Below are 12,615 nucleotides of genomic sequence, written 5' to 3'. Positions count from 1 at the left end.
ACTCTTTGTTTTGTTGGGTTTGAGCAGTGATAAAATTTTCCATAATTTTCTCAAGGCTCGGCTTTGGTGGCACATGTTGCATAGGTTGATTTGGTCTTGGGGCTTGGTAACTTGGTTGTCTCGGAGGTGCATTATTTTGGATTGGGTTATTGTTCTTATAGGAGAAGTTTGGGTGATTCCTCCATCTAGGGTTATAGGTATTCGAATATGGGTTCCCTTGGGTGTAGTTCACTTGCTCAGAGTGGGTTTCGTTTAGTAGACTGCATTCTGCAGATTGGTGTCCTTTGGTTCCACATATCTCACAATCCGACGAAACTGCGGCTGCAGTATTCGGGTTTATGCACATATGCTCGACCTTGAGGGCTAATGCGTCCATTTTAGCTTGCATCATGTCTATAGAGCTTAATTCATGTACTCCTCCTTGGGCTTCCTTATTCTCAACTGTCGCTCGTTCGACTCCCCATGATTGATGGTTTTGAGCCATATATTCGATGAGGGCACTAGCTTCAGGATAAGGTTTGTTCATCAGCGCACCGCCTGCGGAAGCGTCGATGGTTATCTTAGTGTTATAGTGAAGTCCATTATAGAAGGTCTGAATGATTAACCAATTTTCTAAACCATGATGTGGGCATGCTCTTAACAGCTCCTTATATCTCTCCCAAGCTTCAAACAGCGATTCTCCTTGGTTCTGGGTAAATCTAGTTATGTGGTTTCGAAGAACGACGATCTTACTTGGGGGAAAGTATCTAGCAAGGAATACTCTTCTAAGGTTATCCCAAGTCGTAATGGAATTGGGTGGAAGGGAATCTAACCATGGTAGGGCTTTATCTCTGAGGGAAAAAGGGAATAATCTTAAACGGATTGCCTCAGGAGAAGCTCCATTGGTTTTAAAAGTGTCTGCTAATTGGAGAAAGATTTTTAAATGTTGGTTTGGATTCTCAGTAGCAAGACCTGCGAATTGTCTCTGTTGCACTAGCTGCAACAGGGAGGGTTTAAGTTCGAAACTATTAGATGGGATGGTTGGGTTTACTATACTAGAACTAGGTTCTTTGTTGGATGGTTGGGTGAAATCCTTAAGAGGTCTTTGGTTTTGATCTTCGCCCATAGCTCTCCTAATTCTATGGAAAAATAAACGTGCGCAAGCGTAACGTTCAGGTTCTGCCAGAGGGTATACTAAGCTTTCGGTGCTGCGAGTTCTTCCCATTGACCGGCGGGTAATAACCTAAGTCTAAACGATATAACAACAGGGTACGAAATTTGACGAAATGGGTCCCTGGCGACGACGCCAAAAACTTGATGCGTGCTTTTTCGCAAGTATACGAACACGTCAGAGTAATATAAAAGATTGTCGAATCCACAGAGATCAAGTGTCAATCTACCGTTATCTATTGTTATGGTGTTTATCTAAGGTAATCGAAATAGGGGGTTTAGAGTGTACAATGAAAATAAAGTATTAAATAAAATTCAATTAATAAAGACAAGCTCGAATATAATTCACATAATCAATTAATAATCCAAGTACTTGCTAATAGAATTACTCATGGGCAGTGTTTCCTACTTTGAAAAGAACCAATTTAACAGGAACTGTCGCTTTCGTGTATTCAGAACCGAGTTGTACTCCCTAATCAAATCCTCTTATTGTCACTTATAAAAAGGCGCGCATTGCGTTAGAGTAGTAAACCTATTTTTAAGAAATATAGTATCTTGACTAAGTTGAAAAGTATTTTAACCTGGATTTCTTAACCAAAAGAGGTTCTCACGAACCAGACTCTAAACTTATAAACGCGTCCGAAAATAGTTTTAAAATCACTTTTCTTCTTAAGTTAAAAACTCCTAATGAACTAAACAAAGCGCTTTCGCTGTATTTGAAATAGTTAAAAACAACTAAGTTTAAAAAGACGTTGGACGGCTTTCGATCTTACCCAACGGAAATTAAGTGCAGGAAAATTTAAGTTGAAAGTCAAAATAGCCCTTAAGTGTTTCTACGAACAATTGTACGGATTATCGGTTCAATTACGATCCTTACATTCTAACCTTTATAGGTTTAGTTAGACATGGTAAAGTAAAGGTGCATTTTAATTTAAATAAAAGTAGTGCGAGTGCGGAAAGTAAATAAAAGTAGTGCGAGTGCGAGAAATAAATGAAAGTAGTGCGAGTGCGAGAAATAAATAAAAGTAGTGCGAGTGCGAGAAATAAATGAAAGTAGTGCGAGTGCGAGAAATAAATAAAAGTAGTGCGAGTGCGAGAAATAAATAAAAGTAGTGCGAGTGCGAGAAATAAATAAAAGTAGTGCGAGTGCGAGAAATAAATAAAAGTAAAGACAATGCGGGAAAGTAAAGTAGATAAAGGTAAAGCAATAAAATCTGCTCCAATTAGAGGGTTGAATAAAATGCGAAACGGAAATGAAAATGGCGGCAGGATTAACTTCCTTCCAAAGTGCTCCAAACTCGATTACAGACTCGATCACATACTCGATTACACAATTGTGGCAACACCCCAATGTGAAGCGATTACCACTTTTAAAATACTGAATATATGCCTAATTGAAACTAAGTTTGCTCTAAGTTTGGATGATGAAACAAATGAAAACGAGTCTCTATTTATAAGCAAGGAAAATAATGGAAATGACAAGGATGCCCTTCAGTTTGAAATTGGGAGGGAAAAACTTTCTTCTTGTGGCGCCCGCCACAACACCATGGCGCCTGCCATAAGGGTAAATTGTGGCGCCCAAATGGAGATAGTGGGAGACGTGGCAGTTGATGGAAGTTGAGCTATGACACGTCATGGTTGGACCCATGGTGCCAGCCACAGTGGGAGCCACAAGTGCAAAATGCTGATTTTTAGGTTTTTTAGCTCGTTTTCACTCCTTTTCTCGATCGGGGCTCCGATTAGACTGAAAACCTAAAAACAAAGAAAAACATAGTAATAACATAATAAAGTAATAATAAAACAACTAAAATGCATGCGAAATCGGAGTCGAAAATACGGTGAATTTCAGTGTCATCAATGTGATGGCTTGATAATGCACACGATTGAGACGTTGAAGAATCTGAGATCCATTTGTATCACAGACGATTGACGCATGATGCACACAATAGAGATGCTGGCAGAGAGACATTAGAAGAACTATTAGCATCGCACATACGATGGACGCATAACGCGCACGATGAGAACGAAAAATAGAGATTGTCAAATATATTTTTCTTACAACCCTTTTCTCTGATATCTTTTAACCTCAAATCTCTTTTAATCACCACGTTCTACTTAATACTTTCTTTTGTGCAATTATTTATGTATTGTTGCAGGCAATAATGGATTCAAAAAAGGTAGGGTTACAAAAGGTTCATCATCACGCGCTACTCCCACACCAAATTCTCAAACTTTTCCAAATCGGAAGTGTCTTTCTGAAGCAAATGCTGAAAAGTATTTAAAGTTGGTTGACTACCATATCATGAGAGAAAGATCTTTTGAATGCGATGACCTGAGAGGCTTTGAAGAAGTGGCGGAAATGTTGTAACATTGATAATAGGTGAGTTTTAATAATTTAATTCAGGAAACCAACAAAATAATTGGTCTCGAGTTTTATACAAACACTGCTTTTAGTGATGTGGGCTCTTATACTACATATGTGCGAGGTAAGTATATTGACTACTCTGCTAGTGCTATTAATTCTACTTTGAATCTTCAACCTCACCCCATTTGTGCTCTTATGACTTGTAGAAATGAGCATCGTGTTATAAATAAAGCCATAGCACAAGAAATGCTTGATGTTTTCTATTGACTCGGGGTTGTATGTGTGATTGAGCATGGTTAGCGTTGTAACTTAAAACAACTTCACTTCATCCAATCCCTAGGGCATGGGCCTCATTCTTTGTGAAAACTCTAGAAGCCGCCTCTAATCAACCACAATTTATTGTGAAGTAGTGCTTAGGACTTTTGGCTCTTTTGAGGGTTGAGCCTATTAATGTATAGTGTTTAATTTCTGAAAATATTTAAAATATGGCTAACGTTGTATAACGAACTTGTGGGCATTTTTGTGTTATTAATGAATTATGCAAGAGAACCGGAGTACCCACCTACCCAGATGACGAGATGATAGGTCCAAAAGCGCCCATCGACTCTTAATTATGAGGCTTCAACATAATCACCCAACAGGAGAAGCTCAACAAGATCAAGAGGATAACCAAGCAGGAAATGAAAAAGAATTATACCAACCTCAGGTATAACAGCAGGCGACACACGTTAAAGAAAATCAACAGGCATCCGAATTTTAGAAAAGGATGGAAGCTTGTGTAGTGGGAGTAACATCACTCACCTTATATTTTGAACCCCTAAGATTCACACCAGTATTTAGAGACTTCTATAACCAACAAGAAGACCACATGCCTGCCCAAAATTTAAGAGCATGCTTTGCAAACGCCAAAGTAATGGAGAACTATTTTAGAAATCAAGATCAAGAGCAAGAAAGAAGAAGATAATACATGATAGTAGAATGAACCCGACAAAATAATGATTTCAACAACATTATGAATAACATGTGTGATCTTTTCCGCAATGATAACATGTGAAAAAGACATGCAACACATTTTAAATTTCTAGAAGTTTTTTTTGTTTGTTATTTTCTAAAGTATGCCCAACGAAGAGTAGTGGCACTTATAAGTACTCTTCCCCACTGCATGATTTTAATCATGTTTGTGAAAAAGAATTATACCAACCTCAGGTGCAACAGTAGGTGACACACGTTCAAGAAAATCAACAGGCATCCGAATTTTAGAAAAGGAGGAAAGCTTGTGTAGTGGGAGTAACATCACCCACCTTATATGTTGAACTCCCAAGATTCACACCAGTATTTAGAGACTTTTATAACGAACAAGAAGACCACATGCCTACCCAAAATTTAAGAGCATGCTTTGCAAGCAACAAAGTAATGGAGAACTATTTTAAAAATCAAGATCAAGAGTAAGAAAGAAGAAGAGAACACATGATAGCAGAATGAACCCGACAAAATAATGATTTCAACAACACTATGAATGACATGTGTGATCTTTTCCGCAATGATAACATGTGAAAAAGACATGTAGCACATTTTAAATTTCTAGAAGTTTTTTTTGTTTGTTATTTTTTAAAGTATGCCCAACGAATAGTAGTAACACTTATAAGCACTCTTCCCCACTATATGATTTTAATCATGTTTGTCTTTAATGAATGAGTTTGCTACTACTATTTCTTTCAAATTTACAAAAAATGCAACTTTAGCATTGAATAGATGAACCAAAAGCACCATCAGACGAAACTTGATCATCAGGAAAGTGATTTACAAATTAAAAGCAAATGATGAAAAAGGAATCGACAAACTTGTACTTAACCTTCAGATACCTCAACTAGTAAGGTTTAAGCCAAATTATTTCCACTATTCATTATTGCTTGCATTGAGTGTATCCATGCATTATTGCTTTATCAGGTTTGAACTGTTTCCAATTCAACTTGTCTAGTTTGATTTACACACATTGAGACAGTTGTTTTCTATGAACTCTGAGCCTTTTTAAAACTACCATATAGTAATAGGTAAAGTCCTTTGCTAACCAGTTTGAACTTAATCATTCTTTCGGTGACTTAGCCTTATTTATTAGCCATATGACTTGAAAGATTACATCTTTCCATCATCTCTTTAGAGTTAGGTATAAATTTTTAGTTCTAAAGTTGTATGAAAAAGAATAAGTTTAGGGGTTGCTCTTGAAAGTGAGCAAGATTTAAGTTTGGGGTTGGGGTAGTAGAGAAAAAACGGTCAAAATTAAATTTTTTGAGAAAATAAGAAGTTAAAAAAAACTTCTTAAAAAAAAGAGAAAAAGAATGCAAAATGAATATTGAGGACCATAATATCGATATCCCTATTACTGTTAATCAGGAAAAGAGTTGGAATGATAACAATAGGAGAATTAGGTACCTAACTCCAAAGGTTTAAACCTATTTTCCCAAAAATGTCATACCCGAATATAAGCCACGTTACAACCGAAAAAGCCATCAAGTGTGTGTGTTTTGGTTTCTTTGATGAATTTTATTAGAACATGATCAAACTCAGTATAAAATATTTTGCATGTTAATTGAGAGACCATCTTATCAGTTGAGTGAGTCATGGTGAGATGAGAGCCAGGTTGAGTACTTGTCAAAGATTGAGGATGTTTTCTGAGTTTTCCAGATTGTAGTTGGAATCTATAATGGTGGTCAGGCAAAACCAATTTCGTACGGTGATGTTCACTAGTTATTGTTGCAACTTAATTTTCTGTTTGAAATTTGCAATGCAAACAAGTTACTTGAGGACAAACAACAATTCAAGTTTGGGGTTGTGATGACACTCTATCATTGCATGTTTTATGTCGAAGAAATGAAGCAAAACACATCAAAGATGAGCAGAAATGAAGAATAAAGACTAAAGAAATATGCAAAAATCAATAAGTATGAAGAAATAAATATTTAATGAAAATTTGATGGAAAAAGGAGCAAAAACGATACAACTATTGGAATAATCACGCGCCATCGCGTGCGTGATAGAAGTGTAACAGCTGCATCGCGCACGATGCATCTTATAACCCACGCGATGGTACCTTTTTGGAGCCTTTTCTAACGCGTTTCTATCATGTTCTGCATGGTTTAAAAAGGTTTTTTTTTTGCATCTTTTCAAGGGTTCTAGAATTTTGACTAAAAGTGATAATAAAGAGCATCAAAGGGGCGATTTTGAGAGCATTAGAAGCCACTAGAGGCCATTTCTTCAAGGATTTTCACATGCAATCTTCATCTTATTTCTTGGTATTTATTTGTATCATTATGAGTAACTAAACTTCTCTATGTTAGATTTTGTATGAACTTAGTTTGAGCATGTTGGGACATACATTTAATTTGTCCGTCCATGATTAATTGAAGTTACATTTCTATTTATTTGCCTCTTATGCTTAATGTTTTTTACGTGAGATACTATTTTAATCTAATTATGGATGCATAGTGAATACTGACCATTAGTCTATGCATTGGAAATAAGGCAATTATTGTACTTACGCTGGTTGAATAGGGATATGAGACCTCTAGTAGTGGCATTAGAGTTAACGTATTATTGCATTGCCTAAATTCACTTACGCTGGTTGAATATGGATAGGAGACCTCTAATAGGAATGAGTAATCTATACACCAAGGGATCAAGTATAGTGGTTTTGTTAATTTACCGTGGGTTTATAACGAATTTCTCATTCATGTAATTAATTAAATATCAACGAGGGATAAATAAGGGATTCTACATAAAACCTATATGCTTTCACATATTTTTAGAACCACTTTTAATTTTTGCATTAAAACTTGCCCCCTCAACTGTTACTTTGTAAACTTGCATAAATATTGTTTTGTTAAATAGCAGTCCGTGTGGATTCAATATATTTTTATTACTATGATACTATTGATACACTTGCCGAGAAGTCATCAGTATTTCTTTGAAATTATTCCTTTGATGCAACATCATACCTTTCATGGTAATTTGAATTTGCATGCCTATAAAATACCAAAAGTTTCCTAAATATGACATTTCAAATTCCCTCATCACCAGCTCTTTGAACTTCGACAAGTTCTCCATGATATTTCCAATTACTAGCAAGACATCGACATATAAGCATATGTTAGTTATATCTTGTGCCATAACATGTACATAAACACCATACTAATGCCTATATTTGATGAATCTCAATTCGACTAAGTATTAGTCAATTTTCTTGTTCCATGACCTAAGTGTTTGTTTGAGACCATATAGGGCTTTGTGCAGCTTGTAAATTTCCATTGCTTCCTCCTGTATCACAAACCTATGAGGTTGTGTGACATACACTGCTTCATCTAGGGGACCATTTAAAAATGCTAATTTCACATCTAAGTGAAATATCGACCAACCTTGCTTGCATGCCAAGGCTGCCACCATTCTGAGAGTCTATAATTTTGCTACTGACATATATACTTAAGAGTAGTCGAGTCCTACTATCTGAAGAGATCATTGAACTACTAATTTTTCCTTATGTCTTACAATCAACCCATCAAGATTATGCTTCAGCTTGAACACCCACTTCACTTTGATAACTTTTGTATGTGATGGCAAGTCAACTAACTCCCATGTATTGCTTCTTTTGATCGCTCATAAATCTTCGACCATAATTGCCTTCCATTGTTTATTCTTTAAGGCCTCATTATAGTTGTCTGGTTCATCACCTGTAAGTAAATCGAAATGAACCAATTCTTCATCTAATGCGACTTCATCATCACCAACCACTTCACAGTCTTGAAGCCTTGTTGGGAGAACTTTGGTTCTTTGAGGTCTTTGGCTTGTGCTAGCCACACTTTGCATATTGTCTGCTTTATCTTTGACAATAATTGGGTATGTTATTAGCTAGAATTTCTTCATGCTCACTACTTTCTTTGTCAACGTCATAGCTCATCAATCACTTGTTAGTTGCATCACCTGAATTCCAATCCCAAGAAAAGTTCTCATCAATCACAATGTCTTGACTCATCACAATCTTATCACTGATTGGATTGAATATCATGTATGCTATAGTCTTATGATATCATACCAGAATCATAGGTTCACTTTTATCATCAAGCTTCCTTTTTCTTGCATCAGGAACGTGCTTGTAGAAAAAGAGGCAAACACTTCCAGATGACTCATTGATGGTTGTTTGCCACTCCATACTTCTTCAGGAACCTTGTTCTTCAGTTTCTTGGTAGGACACCTGTTCAGAATATAAACAGCAGTGGTGACTACTTCACCCCATAAGGATTTTGGAAAATTCTTTTGCTTTAACATGCATCTAGTCATATCCAATATGATTATGTTTCTTCTTTTTGCTATTCCATTATGTTGAGGCGTGTAAGAAGCAATTACCTCATGACCAATACCATGTTATGTACAAAACTCCTCAAATATCTTGGACGTGTATTCGTCACCTCCATCTGTTCTCATGACGTTTATCTTCTTTTCACTATGGTTTTTGACAAATATTTTGAATCTTTTAAAGATTGAAAATACTTCATTTTTGCACCTAATCACGTAGATCCAAAGCTTTCAACTATATTCATAGACAAATGAGACAAAATACTTGTTTCCACCAATGGTATGATCCTCAAATAAGACACATACATCTAAATGTACTAGTTCTAATATCAAAGAGGATCTCATTAGCATAGTCGAAGTAAAAAACTTTATGGATTGCTTCCATACTAAGAAACCTTCATAGAGTTTTCTAGGCATCACAATATTTGGTATACTAGTTACCATATATTGAGTAGTCAGTTGGTTGAGTGAACTAAAACTTAAATGCCCAAATCTCAAATTCCACAACCAACTATGCATGTGGTCGACAAATGGTTTTAAGCATTGTACCTCATTCGAACTGATCATGGTCTTAAATGTCCTATTCTTCGAAAAAGATGATTTTAAGACCAAATTATTCTAGGTGTAAAACAATTCTAAGGCTCCATCTTTCATAACCACTGAGAAACCTTTTTCAACTAGTTATCTAACACTTAACAGACTACACTTCATTCCAAGTACATAGAGTACATCTTTAATCATAGCTTTTGCTCTGTTACTCATTTGAATAACTATGTTGCTAGTACCTTTTACTTGTAATGAGCTATTATCAGTAAGTTTGACCTTGCTCTTCTTCGACTCATCGAAATATGCTAGCCACACTCTTTAACCAGTCACGTGATTCAGACAGCCTATGTCGATTAACCATATCTTGGAGTCGACATGCTCATCTACAACTGAAGCCATAAACACCATACATTTAGAATCATTTGAATCTTGACATGCAAAGTTTTCTCCTTCATTATCCTTGCCTTTTATTGCTCCATTGTCTTTCTTGTACCAGAAATTCTTGGCCAAGTGACCCCATTTTTCATAATTATAGCACTGCACACTTTTCTTCTCCTGTTTGTCTTTTTGATATGAGGTTCATTTTCCTCTTTTCGAGGATTCAAAAACCCTATCATCAACCTCATGCTTTTGAGGATTCACCCAAGACTTATTGCTTTGAGTCCTGCCTCATTTGCCCTTGAACATGTTGGAACCTCCATGCTAATTCCACGTATTGGTCTGCAGTGCTTGTATTGAATATTAAACCTCTTTCCTCTCAACTATCCTTAACTATGCGCCTCTAACGAACCAAAAAAATCTTCCAATTTCAAGGCTGTAAGATTTTTGGATTCTCGAATGGCTACGATAATGTTATAAAAGTGAGATGTCAATATACACATTACCTTCTCAGCTATCATCTTATTAGTTAGGACTTCACCACAACCTTTCATGAAATGGACGTGATTCTGCACCTTCGAGACATAACCTACAATCTTTTCACCTCCTCCCATATGCAGTAACTCATGCTGCCTTCGTAGTGTCTGACAAGAATATCCCATGTCTCTTTCGTCGATTCAGCATGAGAAATTTGATCAAAATTTGTCGCATCTACTGCAGATTAAATATAGAACGCAACTGTGCAATCTTTCTTCTTGGCATCCTTGTGAATGATTCTCTGAGCATCGTTTGCATTGTGAGCAAGCTCAAAAATACCATTAGTCATCACTTATAACGTTTCATGAAAACCAAATAAGGACTGCATCTGTTCACTCCACCAGGTCCAAATTTTACCATCAAGAATTGGAAGAGAATTGGGAATACCATTGCCACCATTCATCTTTGCAGCAAACACGATTCACGATCCCTAGAAACACGACCATCAACGTGTAATTCTTGAATACACGATCATGAAGAACGAAACATAAGCTATAAATACCAATTTATTAGTGCCTGATACACTTGGGTGAGAAAGGAATGAGTGAGAGAGAGGATGAAAAGTATTTGTATTTTTGATATTTTGGATTACACTATGCATATGTATATATACAAGTCAGTTACTTGTAACCCAAGTAACTATAACAAACTATCTAATTAACTAACTAACTTGAATTATATCATAACAAGTTTAAGATTGAGAATGAAATGAATACATGAAACTGGTGCGTGCAAAGTTTATGTAGAGTGAGTGATTAAAACTGTTTTCGTCTAACCCGATGCATTATATGAATCACCGTTTGATTAGATCTAACATTAGAAGGTAGACTAAAGTTTGGAATCACATATTTCATGCTTGAGTGAGGTCTCGTCTGTTCCTCGCACATTCTGTGCAAGGCTTCATGATTGAACTTTGTGTGTGGACTTCTCAAGCAACCCCAAACAAATTGTAACTAATAAAATGATTTAGTGAAATAAAATAAATATATTAGTGAAAAAATATTGTATTTATATTTTAAAGTGACAAATAATTTAAAACAAATAATAAAAATATGACAATTATGAAAAAATTATTTATGCTAATATTTTGAAAAAATATATATTAAATGTTGTTATAAAAAATTTATGTGAGTTTTGTCTCCATTATATAATATTTATGAGTTAGTCCTTACGTGAATTCACCGATAATTGTTAATATGACGAATTCAAGTTATTTTGGTAGTGACTTTATTCAAAATATTTTTTATTAGTAATCTCTATTCTCTCGAACTTAATTAAAAATCATTGTTTTTATTTTGTTTTTTTGTGATTTTTTTAAGTAAAGTGGACACGGAGAAACCTATGTCACTCAATAAATTAAAAGAAGAAATAATACAAATAAATTGGAAGGACATAAAACCAAATCCAGTAAAGATAAAAATCAAACAAAATAGAAAAGAAAATTCAAATTCAAGGACTAGCATTCCTGCCTCACGTGCACAATCCAACGAATCCATGCAGGGGTGCGAAACCAAATTACAAAAAAGAGTGAAACATGAATTAAATAACACCAAATTCAGATTTAGAGTTTGGTAAATAAACTCGACCATCAATATGGTAACAAATTCATTAATCAACAACTCATTGACACATTGCAGCAAATAATCACGATAAATTGCAGCAAGTAATCACGACAATTCATCTTAGTCAGGTGTCCAAACAACTTAAAAACAACACGAATGAAAAATAAAACAACGATAATAACAAAACAACGAACCTACAACAACAAATTCAGACAAAGCAAAGCCAAATCTAAATTAGTTTTGAACGAAGCCAATTAAAAAGCCAAATCCAACCTAAAAGCACCAATTTCTTTCATTTGTGCCTAGATCTGGTGTCAGTTGCACACCGAAAGGATGACTGACGATGATGAATGGAATCGATTACCAATCTGTATGTAACAAGCACAACTAAAAACCTGTCTGACCAATCATCATCGAAATTCAACAACCGACAAGATAAAACACCGTAACAACGCCTAAATAGCAAGAGGTCTATAAAAGGTTTAACGACTTTCCAATTCCAATAAAAGTGAAGGATTGAGTGGCCTAGCCGGAGGCTACATCAAGTTATTGACGATTTGAATTTTAGGAGAAGAGATTTGTGACAAACAAGACAAAAGACAAATATTTTTTTTTGTAAAGAGAGAAATTCTCTTTTTCTTAAAATTTGAATTCAATCTCGAAAAAAAATCAATTTTCTGTGATTTTAATCGCTCTATCAATGATTTTTTTTTCTCGATTAAGACAACACTCGAA

General features: G+C 35.4%; 1 non-coding gene across 1 annotated transcript; it reads left to right on the top strand.

The window, feature by feature from the left end:
• The first annotated feature begins 614 nt into the window (after window positions 1-614).
• On the top strand, window positions 615-721 carry LOC127132986 (small nucleolar RNA R71). Its single transcript, XR_007806987.1, has one exon. It is a non-coding gene; the product is annotated as a small nucleolar RNA R71 (small nucleolar RNA).
• Window positions 722-12,615: the final 11,894 nt, after the last annotated feature.

This window comes from Lathyrus oleraceus, chromosome 3, assembly GCF_024323335.1.
Source record: "Lathyrus oleraceus cultivar Zhongwan6 chromosome 3, CAAS_Psat_ZW6_1.0, whole genome shotgun sequence".
Taxonomy (NCBI): Eukaryota; Viridiplantae; Streptophyta; class Magnoliopsida; order Fabales; family Fabaceae; genus Lathyrus; species Lathyrus oleraceus.
Note: the sequence above shows the minus strand (reverse complement) of the source record. Positions and strands in the feature narration are given on the sequence as shown.